This window comes from Passer montanus, unplaced genomic scaffold (genome assembly GCF_014805655.1).
Source record: "Passer montanus isolate IOZ18808 unplaced genomic scaffold, ASM1480565v1 scaffold5, whole genome shotgun sequence".
In the NCBI taxonomy this organism is placed as follows: Eukaryota; Metazoa; Chordata; class Aves; order Passeriformes; family Passeridae; genus Passer; species Passer montanus.
Genome location: NW_024369929.1, coordinates 13,518,758 through 13,537,179, shown reverse-complemented (window position 1 = coordinate 13,537,179; position 18,422 = coordinate 13,518,758). Strand labels below are relative to the sequence as shown.

The window sequence follows — 18,422 nt, the reverse complement described above, 5'->3', positions numbered from 1 at the left end:
GGATCTGGGAAGGACTGTAATCACATGCAGCTGAGAGCAGCTCAGACTTGGATTTCTTGTTGGCAGGAGAGGCACAGCCTGGTTTGCTACAATGCAACTGTCCTCATTAATGTTCTTCAAGCCCTGATGTACTGGGACCGCCATGGTTGGGTCAGAAGATGGCTGAGTTTTCCAGGCTCATTCTCTTGTCTTCAGAATGTTAAATTGGGTGATAATGAGTAGTAACTGTGTCCTTTTTTATGGTGAAGTTGACACTTGCCTTCTAGTAAACAGACACAGAGATGACCCTCCTCATTTCGCACAGGTCACCAAACAGCCCTGGAATGGTAGGGGTTATTGGCCATTTACCAAACTCTGTTTGACTTGGGTTCATGGGTGAGAGATGAAAGGCTCTATATTGCATTACCAGTCCCTGGGGCCAGCCAGTCTCCCTAAAGAAGCATTTCATTTAGCAAGGCAACTGCTGGCCCATGGGAATCCGAGACTTGGGAAAAAGAGGACACAGTTTCAATTGCAAATGTTTCCTTAGGGCAGATGTCTTAAAGCCACACAGAAACTCACTGCTTCAGTGTCACAATACTTGCTCCAGGACACTTAATGACCAGCAGATTTTCCCCTTTAATTAATCTCCTCTTTTTTCCCAAGAAAACATCCGTTAGGTTCCTTGTGGTGTTTCTGCCTCTGCCCTGCTGTTTTGTCCATCTCCCTGGGGCAAGACCATTGCAGCAGTTGTGAACTGTTACCTTTTCCAAGAGCTTCAAAATTGAAACAGATGAAGCAAGGAGCCCTGGTAACACACTTAGAGGTGTTGGACTCTTGGGAGGAGAAATGACTACTCCTGAAGTGTCCAAATATTTTCCTTACCCTAGAGCAAAGATGCTGACTGATTTTCTTGTTATAGTAGAGTGGTCATTGCTATTGGGATAGTCCAAGTGCTGCCTTTTTACAGATAATGGATGTAGTGATTGATGGCTACAGGAAGAACAATATTTGATTCAGACCAAGAATTCAACCCAGACTTGTCCTGATTTTCCTATGATCTCAAAATCCAGTGTTGTTCCAAATTCATTATCACTGATCAAAATCCTCTTTCAGTTTCCTCCCTTACTGTTTGTGATGTGAGTCATGAGACATTCAGAAGTTGCAATTTTTGTTTGATAGTTTTACATCTTGGTTGTAATAGTGCATCTGCCAAGTCAGCAGGTTCTTTTCTGTGTTTGCTTATTTGTTTACCACTCCATTTCCAGCAAGTTCTTGTTACCCAATTCCTGCTGACAGCAGAGGAAGAGGCACAAGTCAGCTCAGAAAATGAACAATTGGAAGGTGAGTGAAAAGAATAGTAAACACAGGCCATTCATGTAACAGGATCCAATTCATTTTTATGCCAGGGAGATTTTTTAAATGGGACTTCTCCCAGTGGAGAGATCACCATGCTCAAGGCCTGTTTCACTATAAAGACAATACATAATTATTCTGGGCTTATTATTATTTTTTATCACTCTTTTTCCAGTTGCAGGGAGTGAGGGCAGAGATGAGATCAGGACCCAGTTTATTGTGCAGCACACAGGGTTGCAGAATTCTGTGGAGGCAGGTAAAGTCACCCAGGCTGAAGGTTCACGTGACAGGTCTGAGATGGGAGAATCCATCAACAACAAAAATGGGAACTCAGCCTCCTGAGCTCCTCAGTTCTGGGCTCCTGCTTCTTGTTGCTTTCAGCATCTTTTCCTTCCACACTTATTTTGAATCACTGAAATGATGAATTGAAAAAATGTCATGTCATTTGAAGCACTCTTTATTGTATTTATAGGAAACAGATTATCTGTTCTCTGAGGACAGTGGAAACCCAGTAGGATGAGCTCATCTGGAGAAAATGTAGGTTGGGTGTGACAGAGAAACTTGTGTTTTATACTGCAGTGACATCTTAATTTCTGGTTTTGGTATGACAGACTCAGTGATACTGAACCATCCTGGTTCCTGCTTGCAGGCTGGGATCATGAGTTGGGCTTGGAAGAAGAAACTTCTATGTGGAGATGTGACTGCAGTGTCAATACTGTGCCAGGGTAAGAGAATTTTTGTTTAATTCAGGGTGTATACAATATATAAAGTCCATACAAAGTCTGTTGTTCATCCCAGCCTAGTTAAGCTGCATTTGACCATTACTTGTTCAACCCAGTAAAGAGTACCTGGATACCACAGCAACACCTGCTCTATTTATATATTAAGATTATTTTGCCAGGTCAGCCCTTTAGGATTTAACATTTAATTCATAAAGGATTCTATAACACATGCCCAGTTGAGCTCTCTCTCTACTTCCTGATGATTTGGGTGATTTTCTCTAGCCAATTTATATTTTAATTAGTTGTAACACTTTACTTTCTAATTTGAACAACCGAGACTTAAAAAAATAAAAAAAAAGCTAAAAAATAACTCTCAAAGTCTGAATGGATACTCATTATAATTTTCTGTTCAGTATTTGTGGGTCCTGGGTTATCTTAGGTGATATTTTCATGTTGACAGCTCTGTGTTAGTTCTGCTCAGACAGAAGGTAGTGACAATGGATCATGCGTTAGAGGTTTCTTTACAGATGAAACCTAGAGTGTCCTAAAATCCAGTAACTACTCAATACCAGCAACTTCCACACCCCTCTGTGCTCCTACCATTGCTTTGCACCAATTTATTTATTCGTTTGGGCTTTAAGTACTCGGACACATTCCTTCTTGCTGCAACAGCAGGGGTACAGGAAGGGGTGTTTGAAACCACGCAGTCAATTCCTCCCTGGATTTCAGGAGGAGTTATTCTTGTCTCAGAGATGACGCATTCAAATATCCCTCTATGGATTCCAGGTGAGTTAGTCACATTTAGATGCTTCCAAGTAATACACAGAAAGGTGGTGAGAAAATGATGAGTCTCTGCCTAGTCACAAAAAGGAAAGAGCTCAGAAAAGTAGATCTGAGCAAATTATATGTACTAACCCTCAAAATATTCTAAAAAGACCTGGGGCCAAAGGGCTATTACCTTAAAAACAGTAGGGAGGCATAGTATTTACTTTACTGACTGACCCATCAGCTGCTCTCTGTCCCCAGAAACAGTTCAGGAAATAACTGGAAGTATCTGAAGATGTAAAAAGGATAATTAAGTTTCATTGTGGAAATAAGAGGGTAATCTGTCCAGACAAATCTAGGACCTAGTACTGAAAGCTGGAGTATCTGAATATAAAAAATGAGTAATTTTGAAAAAAGATGTCTATCAGGACTGTAAATTCAGAGAGTAAAAAGTAGCTTTGCTTAATAGACCATCTCTCTCTCCATCTCCCTCTAACTCATTTTCTTATTCTCTTTCTTCCTTATGTGTTATTGCAAAAAAAAAAGTGCAAAATCTGATATTGAGAATGCTTTAGCTTCATTTCCACCTTCTATTCTCAAAATGTTTTGTTCCACTGGGAAGATTTCCCCTGGGAGATAACCTCAGCCACGACTGCAGGAGGCTCCTGGGGTGACTGATTTGCAAGGGAGCAGCTGCATTTTGAGGTGGCTCTGAGGCAGCCAGGTCCCCACTCTTCTGAGGCTCTTAAAGATATTTGTGAGCTGGCATGAGAAATCACCTGGGACTCAGAGCAGACCACAAGTGCTTAGGACAGTGTTTCCTCTGCACCTTTTCTTGCTGAGCAGAGCTGCAGCACTATAAACAAATGTGAGTTTTGCCTCATTCTCAGGTCCTGTGAGTTATGAAAGCCCACTCCAGATGTAATGAATGTATAGATCATTTTGACCAGATCATAATCTATTAGTAAATAATGCTCTCTGAAAATGTATAGGTGAAATAAAGAACTTCTTGCTACTATTGCTGTATTGGTGTCAAGGATTCATGTGGAGACCAGCATGATCCTCAGGCTTTGTGCTACTGACATTTAAATACAATGCAGAACTAACTACAGGGTTTGGCTAGTAAATTCCCTTCTGGATTAGGATATTCAGAATTTACAGGAATTTATAATAACTCAGGATTTCTGCTGGAAACAGAACCCAAAATTATACAAGGCTTACCTATGCCTTGGCTGCAGCTCATTGACACTCATATTTATAGAATTTTTCCATTAGATTCCTAATTTTGGTGGTGATATTAATTAGCAAATAACACAATACATTTCATAATGAGCAGATAGGGCAAACCCCTATAATGCCTATGACTTTTCTTTGCTATCCCTGGAGGAAGCCCAAGGGTACCAGACTAAGACCTAAGGCAAATTGTCAGCAGAGTCTATAGGCCATGGGAAGGTTAGGTTTAAAGAAGATGTCACTTTAGGGACATCTGTGTGACACATGCTGCAGTGTCCAGACATTGGAGACTATGTTTTTGCTCTAAATCTAGAGAGGAAGTCAATAGGAAAAAAAAAAAAGGAAAGAAGCACGGGGGAATAAAAGTACTTTTGAAAGAGAAGAAATCTACATTTCAATGAAAATCCTTTCAAGGCATTTCAAATAAGAGTCTGAGAGAAATAATTACAAAGTTTGGAGAGAAAGAACGTTAGCTTTGATATCTTTTTCTTCTATGAAGCAATTAAAATAAGCAATTTTTCAAATACTAAGCAGAAAATTACTAATGGCTGAACCCAAAAGCTTTCATTTCCTTCTTGGGGCCTTTATTCTTCTAAAAAAAGACAAAAAAAATGTGAAGGTGGTTTTCCAGATAGATTAATGCATAAAGCAGTCACTAGTTGGATGTCATAAAAACTACAGCAGCATAGAATAGCTGAGATTAAGAGCTAGATTTAAATCATGCAACAGTCCAGTTAATATCAATGTCTAATTAAGAAATGCATAAGAAGTCTGTAATGTTGATTTGATGGAGAAAAACTCTAATAGGGTTTCTTTTGGAATTTTCCATTTCAATTGCTGTGTGGACTTTTAATGGATGTCCTATCCAGTCTTTGGTATTAGCAGGAATCATCCTCAAATTAAAACCAAGGCCTAAAATGGAACACAGGTAGACAAATTAGCTGGTCTGGGAAGCAGCCTGGGTAGAATGACAATGTGAGATGAAGCCGAAATTTGAGTACAAACAAAAGAGAGCAAACGTCTCAAATCTGGTGTGGAAACCCTCTCTGCATCTCGTTTGAAACACTCTAAAACCCTGTAATTTGAAACAATGCAATGTTAACCCATTTCCCCACCTCCCTGAGCCTGCAGAAATCCCTGACAATTCATACTTAGACACCTAGACCACTAAGCATTATTAATTAGTCTTTTTTATTTAAAAGGCTTTCCACAGTTATGCATATTAGTAGTGTGTAGAGGTGGGTTCTTCTCTGCCTGTGATGGGATTTAGAGCACACAGGTCCCTGTCACCATCAACGAGCACCATTAATCTCCCACTCCTCTCTGGGTAACTAAATCTCTCAAACCCCTGGAGCAAAACTAAGCCTGTGGCGTCTTCTGTGTCCCATGGATCATCCAAGATGTTTGGTCTCTAGATATGAAAGGGGAACTGGTTTTGAGCACATGACTAATGCCCTGAAGTTGCTAAAAGAGGAGCAGTGTAACTCTTGGTATGCAAAAGTCCACTTAGCAAAGAGGGAGAAAGCACAGTGCTGGGTTTAAGCAGCAGTGCATTTGTTATCAGCACTCTGTTGTTGATCCAACAGATCCAGAGGGAATGATCTCAAGGATCCAGGAAAATGGCATACTCAGAATAACCTCTCTGACCAATGCATGCTGGGGAGTAATTTTAAAGTTCACTGGAACACATTAAAATATAATACATTGGTCATGGCAAAGCAAGGCATGTGATTCCATCTGTCTACATGTCTCTTTCCAGTACTAAATCCATCCAGAGACCTTCCAGAATTATATCATTAAGTCTTGTCACGTCCACAGAGAGTGGAAAAGACTGGAGATGAAAATCAGAGTAACAGTGAAATTTTGGCACTTTTATTTTTGGGTCATTTCCTGAAATGTCATGGTCCAAATTCATGCCTGACATTATTCTGTTGACCCATGAGGCACAAATATGTCATATTAAAGGGTGATACCATGGCCCTGGGGGGTGCCCCTAGGATTTTCCTCCTTGAAAGAGGTGGGACCAAGGATGCTCTTAGTGGGGCATCTGACTTCTCAATGGTACAGAAGGTCTGATATGAGGACACTCAGGCCATCAGGGGAGTCTGGGTTTTTTTACCCTTCTCTTCATAATAAGACCAGGAGGTGCCATGGGTTGGGATGATGCTAGAGGATTGTCCAGGTGGAATTCTAACAGGGTGCTTTGTCTGCAGCATTTATTAGACTTATGCAATACTTAGGGAAAGAACGAGAGTATGAAGCAGGCTGTCCTTTGCAAATACATGCAAAAGAAAAAAAACCCAAACCTTAACTTGTCCAGCACACTTGAGAGCCACAAATTTTGTTACAGTTTTGCTAAATGAGAGGAATATTCCTCCCCTTCTCTATAAAACCATCCTTTTAGACATTACTGCAGCCATGACCTCACCGCAGTTCCTGGATTCCTTCTGAAAAGATTAAAATGAACTAATACACAAATGATCTCATCACAGCGTAAAGGACACCTTACACAGGGGGGAAAAACTAATCAGGAGAACTTCAGCACTACATTTGTAGTAGAAAAAGAACTGTAACAGCACTGTGGAGAAACAAACTAAAGGTACAATGCCAGAGAGGCATTTTCCCATCTAATGAACCATTTGGATTTGTCCTACCTCATCCTGCCTGTCACACCTGTCATCCTCTTAGCTGTCTCCACATCTATCATCTTTCCTTTTTTCCTGCCTTTATCTACAATTTCCTTTGTCTCTTCTGTGCCTTTCCCACCTGTTTTAATATTCCTGGTAACTTTGAATTGTGTGCACTACTATTCTCAGCTACATCCAAAATACATTTTGCAGAGTACATACATACAGTCACCTTACACAAAAGTGTTCACACATACTTATAGTTTATGTCATTCTGGATTAAGAACACCTTTTCTATGTTTTCATACAGTTCTCAGCCCAAGGGGTCATGGATGGTGACAACTCTCATCTACTTTGGAGCTGTTTTATCTTCTAAGAGAAATCAGGAAGATGAGTTGGGAGAGATGCTTTACTTTCTTTGGTAGGACAATCTATAAATTAACATTTATGTAAGTGAGACTCTCACCACATTTTTAAAGTTGTGTCACATTTTGAGGCTAGAAAATATAATGTCTTGGAACTAGGTGATCTTGAAAGTCTTTTTCAACCCAAGCTTTCCTATGATTCCACGATCTTCAGAACAAGATGAATATATTGTTAATAATGCAGCCTTATCTGTCCTGCCCATAGGTGCTCCTCAGCTCTCCCTTGAGGTGACACCGTTAAGCAAGAGGTGACAAACCGGTTCCTTTCTCAAGGAAGTGTCACCTAACTGCCCGGGGCCTGTTTTGGTGGGGGTTGCACCCTGATTTTCAAGGAGAGATGTGCTGCTGTGGCCCCTTCCCACCCTGGCAGGAGGAGCTGAAGCTGCTCATTCAGTTGTGACATTTCTCAGGCAGGAAGAAAGGCAGAAGGCATCAGGCTGTAGGGAGGGATCAGGGCAGCCACCTTTGGACACTGGCAAAGAAACCTCCAGAACTCATCCAGAGGAGATGAGCTCTCAGGACTAGAGCGTGCTGGTAAAAAGGATGGTGGTACCTTTCTATCCACCCAACAAGATTTGCTACTCCTAAATGGGGAAGCAAACACATCCAACCCCAAATGCTCTCCAGCTGATAGACCTGCTTCAGTGAAGAGAGCCCTGAGCAGTGATGAGTGTTGTAGGATATGTGCTGCAGCATTAGGAAAGTCCAAACAGCCCAAGGAGCAGTGCAGAGCATCTGTCAAGAAAATAGCATGTGAAAAGCTGCTGTAATTCCTGTCCCCACCAGCCTAACTGGAGGCACAGACTTCCCAAGGCCTGGAGGACTTGGAGAGCTCAGGATCCTCAGTGAGATTCCTCCCCAAGCCCTGCAGATTTACCAGGTCAGCTCAGTCCAGGCCAAAGTTGCTGGGAAAGGTCCTTGGCTGTACTCCAAGTTCAGTGCTCTATTGATTGGAAGAGGTATTTATTGTAGGTCAGGGTCTTGAGCCAAGACAGCTGAAGTTGCAAGGACTAAATTGTCTATTCCTGACCCACAGATAAAACAAATGGCCAGTTTTAGCCTAATCATCACTTCTGCCTGAGGAAAGAGAAACTCTTTGAGGTAAGTTCCCTTGGATATAATTCTTTCTTTCTAGGTTGTAGAAGGGCTGCAGCTCATACATATCCTGAGTCATAATGTGGATTTGCACCTTTCCTGTTAAATATAGCTGGCTTATGTCCAAAGGATCCCTTCTCTCCCTAATGCTCACTCATATTGTTACAACTTCTACATTAGTTGCAGGTGTGAAATGCCAACTGATCCACACTTCTGGTGCTGTCAGCAGGGGAGTAATGTGTGTCAAAGGCCTGCTTCTCAGAGGGGAGGTCACCCGGATCTCCATTTGCACATCTGCTTTGCTAAACACAAAACTCTGGAGGTTTGGAAAGCTCCAGTGTGCACAAAGTGGGATGTGATCACTGGGGGCTGTACAGAAGGAGCTGCTCGTGCCTGTCATTTAGTAGGCAGGACACAGAACTTTCCCTCTGTACAAAATTCTTCCTGCATTGCTACAGGTAACATTTTACTTGTAAGTTCTATATTAATAAGGGGGAAAAAATACACTTCTCTGCATTCCACAAGCAGACAGGATACCAAGAGATTAAAAAAGAGCCTCACACATTAAGCAGCTTCAGAAAGATGCTAATATTCAGCACGTTCCTGCTTGGAATGTGCAGACATGACGATCAGGGAAGTGCCTGATCAGAGCTGCTGGAGCCTGCCTTGCACAGAGGCATCCTGGTCTGGTTCTGAGGGCTTCCAGAGGAGCTTTCAAATGTTTCTATTCCCTGCTGTTAGTGGATTTTTTCCATACCTTGGAATAAGTCTTCTGATGGTAATGTGTTTGCAGTTGATGCTGAGATAATAGTTCTTGCTCAGGGGACCTCTAATACACAGTATTTTATGCTTTCTACATTTTATATGATATCAAAAACTCCTCCTATATGTACATATATGCCTAATTCTTTCTTGAGTTCTGCTAGAATCTAGAATATCCTCCAGTATCTGCCATAAGGATGCTCACACATAATCTATACAGAATATTTTTTGGTCTTAATATGTTTGGCCTTTAAATGCCATATATTTATGACATCATGATTCTGGTTACTCTGCACTTACAGGACATTTTAAACACATGCATTCATGGATCATTCACCATTATGCATTGCATTTTTTCCTCTCTCAGTTGACTATTTCCAAAATTTTTTGGGGGATAGTGAAACTTATATTGGCCTTTTTATCCAAAATCAGAAAATAGGGACTTGGTCATCAGCTGTATGCTGATGTTCCATGGTTATAACATCACATTACATGGAATTTAGATCTTGCATCCTCACAGTAACTTAGCCAGAACTAAAGAAAAGTGATTTCTAAAGTCCAAATTATACTGGGGAGAGCCATGAGCTGAACAAATAGGTCAGAGCATGTTTCATGAACTGAAATGCCAGCCCTGAGCCTCGGCTGCTCATAATGGACATGTCCTTAAGGGAGCTGATGAGAATAATTTTCACAAGAATCAGAAGAAAATAATTTTCACAAGAATCACTTTTAATGCTGAGGAAGGAGAGCACTTGTGTTTTAAAGAAAAGTTTGATTCTGGCAGAGGGTCTCTGTTGGTGAGTTAGAGGAGCTGTGCTGTAGAAGACAGAGTGGCTGCTTGGCTCTCATGGAAGCCTCTGTTGAATTCAGGCCTTTCCCCTGAAATTTACACCAGAAATTCAGAAATTTTATCTTTGATCAGAACAGCTTCATTGCCTTCCTGAATAATAGGAATGACATGGGTTTCCCTGGGCTGTATGTTATGGACATGACAGAAATGGAGAAAGGGATACTGATTTTCTTGGAATGAAATACAGAAAATTTGAGCTTGGAAAACATTTGAGTATAATGTGCTGAGAGTTTAAAGAAATATTTTTAAAGAAACATTTTTCTAGAGCATGCCTGTTAGTTTTATGTTCATTTTAGCCATGTATAATTATGAGAAACACAGACAACTCATAAGATTTTTTAGTTTCTGTTGAGAATTGCCTTTTCCAAGATAATTCTGTACACTATTACTTCAGCCCACTGGGTATCATGTAGGGAAGGTGCAAGATTATGCACATGAATATTTCTGTCTACCACTTAGGCGTGCTGAGACAATATCAACTTATACTTTCTCCTGTCATTGGTCCTTATTCCATAGAGGATATTCTTAATTACCAGCAAGACAATTTGGTAATATCATGTAAAGTGTAACAGCATAATTTCTGTGATGATTTACACCTGCTAAGGATCTGAATACTGAATTTTAAAACATAGTTTAAGTTCAGAAGAAAGAGTATTTTTTCTACAAGACACTATTTCTATTTTTAATAGAAATTATCTCATTTATTTAATTTATTGGCACTGTTCTTCTGAATGAAATGGAGCTTTTGAACGTGAAGACACAATTTTTACATATTTTCACTGCCCTGAAAAATTTAGAGCACACTTCTGTACTGGATTAAATCAACTTGAGTCTAAAAGCCTAAACACTATTTTTGACAACTGTGCATGAGGGACGTGCCTGTACAGGGATTCTAAAGAATAAAAAACCTAAAAATATCTCAGTTACAAAGAAAATTCCCTGTATTCCTTCTTACACTTCGTAATAGTGGTTATATATATATATCTTTTTTAACCCTCACAGGTTTATCTCTAATTCTGTTGGAAACGATTGAAATGATTCCATTGACTTTAGCAAACTCTGTTTCCTGCTGGATTAAAGGCAATATTTGTGTATCAGATTTGCTGGTGATGTCCCACTAATGAAACAGGTAATTTTATAAACATGTCAGGGAGGGTAAGTGCCCAATAAAAAGATGTCAGATAGAGATGCACAAATTACACTCTATTTGTAATGGAAATAAAACCAGGAATTCTTACTGTGAGTCATGAATTTCTTTATAATTGCTTCCACATTTGGGACAATTTTTCCCTGGGTTGTCTACAGAAACCCTGCAATTCTTGGGGCTTCTGATGGCACTTATGATCACAACAACACATCTAATTTCTGATAAAAATTACTTACTTTGGGAAGGATTGTTTTTTTCTCAAATTGATTTTCTGAGTCTTTATCTACAACTATTTTCTTATCCTCCTCCTCATTTTCTATTTCTAATACAAAAACAAGAGTCCTTATCAATTTAGAAGAGCAATAAAACTAAAGAAAATTCAGACAGAACTGTAAAGCACAGTCTATTTTAAAGTTCCAACTCAAATAATAAGACTCTGGTTTGTACTGCACCTCACTCATGGACTCAGTTTTCCATAGTGCATTCAGTGTTGTAATAATGCAAATCAAATACAATTTTAATAACTCCTTCCATTAATGTTTTAAGACTGCAACACTTATGAGCATGATTCTAATTGCATGATTTTGCTACAGGCAAGTTTTATAGATCTGTCTGATCTTTGGATATTTGCACCGTTTGGATTATTTTAAATAATTAATTTTTGGAAGAATTTCAGTCTCGGTAACAACAGTTGGGTTTGATAGTGGTTGTCTTGTCAGTAATTGTATGTATCTGCTTCCATGCCAGGATAAACTAGATAAATTTAGAACTCTTTGGGAGGAGGGGGCTGAGGTTTATACCATAGCAAATGTTATGGAGAATGTTCTTAGGAGGGGAATATTTATAGACTATGTTAATACCAGGAGCAAAAGAGGTTTCAAGTGAATAAAATTTTGTCATGCAGCAAAATTAGTTAATTAAATTGCAGGACTTTCTGCCAAAAGAATACCAAAAACATAATCAACTTAAAATACCATTAAACATTTTTTTTTAATGCGACTTCTATTGCCAGTCTCTAATGCACTGAGTGATAGGAACAAGGAAAATATCTCATGAAAAGAATTAGTTTGACTTCTGACATTTTTCTGTATATCTGCTGGGAGTTTCTGCCACAGGGACCATGGAATCATGGAATCATTAAGGTGGGGAAAGACCTCTGAGATCTTCAGTGCAACCACTGACCCAACACTGCCAAGTCTAGCACTAAACCATGTTCCTAAGCACCATATCCACACATTTTTTTAACACCTCCAGGCAGAATGACTGCACTTCTTCTTTGGGTAACTTGTTCCAGTGCTTGACCACCCTCTCAGTGATGAAATTTTCCCTAATATCCAACATAAACCTCCCTTGGTGCAACTTGAGTCTTCTTCCTCTTGTCCTGTGGCTTGTTACCTGGGGGAAGAGACCAGCCCATACCTGGCTGCATCCTCCTGCCAGGGAGCTGTAGAGAGTGATAAGGTCCTCCCTGAGCCTCCTTTTCTCCAGGCTGAACACCCCAAGCTCCCTGAGCTGCTTCTCAGAGGAGATGGTGAGGGGTTTGCAGGACCTCTGGTGCAACCCAACTGCTATTTTCAGGGAAGCAGTTGTTTGAAAGCTTGCTCCCCTCTCCAGAAACCTGTGTAAAACCTCAGGCTTTCCTGTTATTGTGCAAAATGGGATGAGGAAAACGACAGGACATGGGAAGAAGGTAAGTGGGGCAGCAAAAGTCACAAGGAAAGCATTTGCTGAGTGGCTGGTGAGGGCCCTTACCTTGATACTGTCCCCAGGGTTTCTCTCTAGTGGCAGGCACTTGGCTCTCCTCCTTGTACGTGCTGTTCTTCCCCTCGAGCATCACTTGAGATCTGCAGCAGAAGGTTCCCTCCTTCAAGATGAACAGAAACAGCAACACAGTCTTGCCCACTCTTGATTCCTCATTTCTTCTGTAGAGAATTTGCTCCAAATTTTGCTCGTGACAAATGCCTACACAAGGCTTGGACAAACAAGCATTAAAAGTATCAGTGGGAATTTTCTTTTGGGGGTTAAAGAATAGCTATCAACCAAAAGTTTTACCCTGAGAGGTGCTTTTTTGCCTGCAAAAACAAAATATGTTCTTCAGTGAATATGGCTTTACCCACCCCAACAGTACCTGTTTTCCTGTCTGTTTGGTGAATTCTGTGTCTGGCATGACAGAAAAGAACATCTCCTCTGAAACACCCCCAGTGCATCTTCCTTGCAGGAAAAAGTTCTAACAGTCTTGCTACAGAGTTTACACACTGACAGAGAAACAGTGCAAAGTTTGTGCAAAACCCATGATAAACTTTTACTTCAACAAAAGAACTTTTAAACCATCCTGTTTGAGAGGAATGGAAGGGGCCATAGGCATATAGGCCTTAGAGAAACGTAAATTTTCTGTGAATGGAAGTATGGGTAATTACAGCAATATTTGAGAATTTCACTGCTGAATCAACTCAGCATGAACTTCTCAATTATTCTTTCTCAGAAGTCGTCCCAAACAAGAACACCCTGATATACTGAATTAATGATAAAAGTGGATTGTGGCTAGGGTTTTCCATGAGAACTTTGTCCTGGAAAATGCCAAACAAGCAAAAAGGTTTGGATTGAATAATGCAGTTTTCATGAGGCTTCTCTGCTAGAAAAAAAAAGATGTTAAAGACTTTTAAAAGTAATTGCAAGTCCCAATACATATTATTCTAAGTGAATATATATTTACTTCGAAATATATTTTGATTTTAATTTTTAATTTATAAGTTATAACAAAAAAAAAAGAAATATTTTGAAACTACTGAAGCAAATGGCTCAGTCAGATTTTTCACTTTTTAGCAGCTTACTGGTTAGCCACAGAATTAGCTGAAAAAAAGTGAAATCCTGAAAACTCCCAAAGGACAGAAGAAAGCACTTCCCTGTCAGCTATAAAATGAGTGAAAATTATAATGACATTTTCATTTAGCACAGAGATTTACTAAAACACCCACATTTTCACAGAAGTTGCAAAGACTTGAACTCGGACACCTTTTTGGTTTCTCCCCAGGTGTGATGCTTAATGATAATGTTTTCACTAGACCTGGTCACCCACACTCTCAGATAAGGAGCTGGAGGTTTGCCAGCCTCTACAGGGGTAATAATCTCTGCTTCATAGGCTAGCACAAGAAGGAGGGCAAGAAGCATGAGCAGGAAGTTTCACCATTTTATTTCAAACTAATGCATTTAAACAGGAAATTATAATTAAATAATTTAGAAGTGAGCTATCCAAGGGTAAAGAGCCCCAGATGCCGTGAAGGGTTAAGCTTTGTAGGGCAGAGAGGAAAGGCCTGTGTAGCTTCACTGTGCTAATGGTGTGGGGAAAGAACTTCTGAGATGCCTGCTCAATTTGTCAGGATTTTATCTTCTGAACTATTACCTCCAGCTTTCCCCAGAACACCCTTCCCAGCCCTTTTATCTGCGAGCTATCTTCAAGTTAACTGTCTGCCTATTGCCTTGGCTGAACCACACTAATAGTCAGCTAATTACACATGAACACTCTAATTTGCTTTGTCTTTCTCAAAAAACTCACGCGTGTGCAGGCACGCACGCGAGTGCACTTCTGCCCGTGCCATGAAACTGCACCAGCTGAGTTGGGGTAAAATTTGTTGCATTTGTTTCCTGCCCCCTCTGATGCTTCCCCCCACGAGGCCACCACCAACGCTTGTCATTCCTGATTTGCAACATCACCTGTTGCTCCAACACCAGGCTCCTGTAGAGCAGAAACTGGAGCAAAGAAGAGAAATACGTGTTTGTCATTGAACTGAGCTGAGAAGAAGGAAGAGGAGAATGATAAGATCATAGCCTGCAGCACTTTGTTTATGAGAACATCCTTCCAGTGATATATGTCTGCACCAGGTGAAAGTATTGTGTCACCCCTAACATATTTTAAATGCCAGGGCTGTCATGCAAGAAGACAATGATGAACAAGTTTAAACAGAATATGGTTTTGTAGCCATGTACAGAGTTACCCTTTGAAGGTTTGCACTGGTAGTGCTTCTTAGCAAAATGTTTCCAAGCTCTGTTGTATTCCCCTACAGAACCCCTCTCACATAGAATTTAAACTAAATAGAGACATATCTATTGCAGGCAAACTGATGGGGCTGTACATAAAGCAGTGCCTTTCCTCAGGCAGGATTTTCAGGCCATTTCACACGTCCTCCCTACCATACTATCCAAGTTTGTCATAACTCCTTGGATAGGAGCCCTGCTCCACTCAGCAAATAGGCAAAGAAAGCTCTGTTTACACCATGTTCTGAGGAGCAGGGACAGGCCCAAGTCGCTGCATGGCAGAGGGTTACTCAGACTAGCCCTAGCATGCTCCTGTGGACTGAGCTCCCGTTAGCTGCTGCAGCTCCCAGGCCACATCACCTGCTTTAACTCCACCCTAAAGAATTCCCTTTGCGTGCTCCAAAGCTGCCTGGCCTGGTGGGATGGGGTAAGCAGGGTTATTTGCAGGATTCTCTTCAAAAGTGCACTCCTGGGCCAAAGTGAAAGGCTAATGCAGAAGCACCTTTCCTCAGCAGGCAGATATGCCCAGAGCTATCATCACATGGCAGTTTTCTTCCCAGATATTTATCTGGAGCTCAACTGCACGAACACCATCCCCGCGTTCTAGCGCTGTTGCACAACCCCACTCCTTGGCTCAGACTGACAGCTCAAATTGAGCCTTGGGAAAGCCAACATCCAACACACAACACTGAGAATGGGCATGACCACATCCACCTTGGATCCAGGTGAAAGAGTTTTAGCTGTGTGTGTCATGTGGAACTGAAGGCAACCGTGACACCGCGGAGTCGTACGCCGTCGAGGAAGAGTAAGGTCAGAGCCAGTCCATGACCCATCCATGACAGCATTAATAACTATACAAAAGAGAGGAAAGGGAGCCTCTGACTGCCTGAAAAAACCTTCAAGGAGGTAGGATTTCTTAAGTACTTATTAAGGTCCTGTGTGGGCTTGTGTAACGCGTTCAGCATCTGCCCCTCAGTTTTCCTTTCTGTAAAATGGGCATACCTTCTTTTCCACAAGGTTATTAGGAGGATTTTCCAATTAAGGTTCATCATAAATGAAAGTGTCTTGCAAACAGTATTTAATCACCTGGCCAAAAAATGGTCTCCAAGATCTTTGGGCAGAATGTGAGTTTTTATAGGCACTAGTCACAGTGTCCAGAAGGCTACGGGATCACAGGCTGCATCTTTAAGACAGAGTTTACTTCTGGATCAGTAAATGTACTAGACAAAGCAGCCATTATTTATGCATTCCTGCATACATGGCAAGGTGAAAATAATAGAATAAACATCATATACTTCATTATGATATCGGTTTACACTTCCAGGGTACACAAAAAGAGGCCATTTCATCAAGCTAATTGCCTGAAAGTAAAAGAGAGAGAACTTTAGCTATTAGTCTATTATGGGGCTTTTTTCTTAATCACAAATAGGGGCCGTGTGTCCCCAGGGGGATGTGTATTCTAATTTACAATTGAACTACAGATCAGAGCAATCAATCTTGTGCAGCACTTTTACAGTGTAATTGCTGCAACATAACAAATAAAAAAAAAAAAAGCAGCCTAAGTCGAGTTTCAGCTTGAGGTGGAGATATTTACCAGGCATTGGTTCGGGGTGGGAGGGAGGCAGAGAGAGGAGAGAGGCGCCAAAGCCATGAATATGCAATGAGGGCTCATTAGTGCCCCAGTGTTGCCATGACGAATGGCATTATCCCCAGACTGGTGCAGCCTAAACATGAATTTTATAACGACCCATTTATCATGACTTGTCATGGGTTTCTTTACTGTACTTTCTACTGACTCTCACACCTTCCACCATTAGCACCTCAGGATCTCTTCCTTTTGTTCTTTTTATCTCATTCCATCTTAGTTTTTTGGTGATGATGCTCAGGCGATAAGGAGAGGAGCATTGCAAACGCTGGTGTTCAAGAGTTCAGAGCTTCCCAAGCTGAAGACCCACCACCAAAACGTGTTGGTGGTCTCCAGTCCACTTACTGGTGGATAAGTGTCTTCGTTGTCACAGGTATCTGCAGTCTTGTCAGTTGACTCAGCAGAAAGGTCTCGGGTTGACCGAGCATCCAGACAACTATCTTTCCACTCTGGCAGATGTGATGGATGAATCTGTTTTGTTGACCTAGGCCTGTCTCCTCCTCAGCCCACTCCGTCTATGTGCACAGTGTAACAATCCACCCTGCATCTTCACGTTGAAAAAGGCGCAAAATCAGATAAATAAACAAAAACTGCTTTCTCCCCAGTTTCACTTAAACAAAAAAAAAAAAACCAAAACATACTAGGTCTAAAACCCAACTGATAGGGAAAGCATTTACTCTCCAGGAGCAAGCAATATTAGTCAACTCTACAGGAAAACCGAATTACTGTGAAGTAATTAGTGTCTGGCTTTAGCTCATTTTTGGTCGCTGCACGTTGTCTCTGTTTTACTGCTGTCCCTTTGGCCTACCCCATCCCACATTTAATATACCACTGCTTATAAAGAAATCCCTGTGGCTCAGAAGGCTGAATTGCCACTGCTGGGCTAGGGCCTGCTCTCTAGTATATAGAGGCTTTCATTTCCCAAGTTATGAATCTGACATCTCATGGCCAAATCCATGCCAGTTTATTTCTGAGAAGTCTGTCCTCATTATTTAGCCCAAATAGTTTCACTGTCAGTCTGCCCTTTTTTTTTTTTTTCTCCACTGTGAAGTGGCTGGAGTATCTGAAAGTATCAAGCCCCTCTTTGTTGGATTTTACACTTTTGCTATTACAAGAATTTGTCTTTAGGGATAGAAAAATAAAGCAACTTATTTCCAGCTATTACTTGGATAGGACTTCATGTTCTTAAACAAGTTCTGAGCTCCCATGATCTCTGAAAACAACTCTCCCGAGGTCTTACATCAGGGAAGTCCTACAGTACTTTCATTACTCTACTGGACGTTTGAAAATATTAAAAGGCATCTAACATCCCTGGCCAGCAATTTATAGACTCAAAGTCTGGCGCTGCAGCCCTCAAAACCTCTATTTCTTCCCCAAAATCTGCACTTTGCTATTATTGTTGCCAAGACAGGCACGTGTTTCACCAGGAGTAGTTTGTCAAAGGAACAGTCCATTATCCAAAGATTCATGACAGGTTCCCACTCTGGTACACGATGGAAGAGAAGCTGGATGTCAGAGAGGGAGGAGAAAGGAAAGCTTCCTCTAAGAAAGGTGCATTTGGGAAATGACACACCTTGATTAATCAGGGCATTGCTGATTAGGCCAGCAAATGCTTGCCTTTTTTTTTTTTTCTTTTTAAACCCATCTGTGCTCCTTTGGAGAATATAGGTATATAAAAATATATGTATGTGCAGTTTTTAAAAGCCCCTGACAGCTTCTGTGACCTATGATGGAGAACTCCAGCTCCCACTACAATACAAACAATGTTCTGTTAATTATCAGGA

General features: G+C 40.9%; 1 long non-coding RNA gene across 13 annotated transcripts in view; it reads left to right on the top strand.

Moving 5' to 3' along the window:
• LOC120509196 overlaps positions 1-11,958 on the top strand; it is a 36,056-nt gene extending 24,098 nt beyond the window's left edge. For 3 of the 13 annotated variants that reach the window (XR_005629174.1, XR_005629178.1, XR_005629173.1), the window contains one exon: positions 1,248-11,958. This is a non-coding gene — a long non-coding RNA (uncharacterized LOC120509196). The remainder of the gene's footprint in view (positions 1-1,247) is intronic. The other 10 variants (XR_005629183.1, XR_005629182.1, XR_005629185.1 and 7 more) reach the window with 10 other exon arrangements.
• Positions 11,959-18,422: the final 6,464 nt, after the last annotated feature.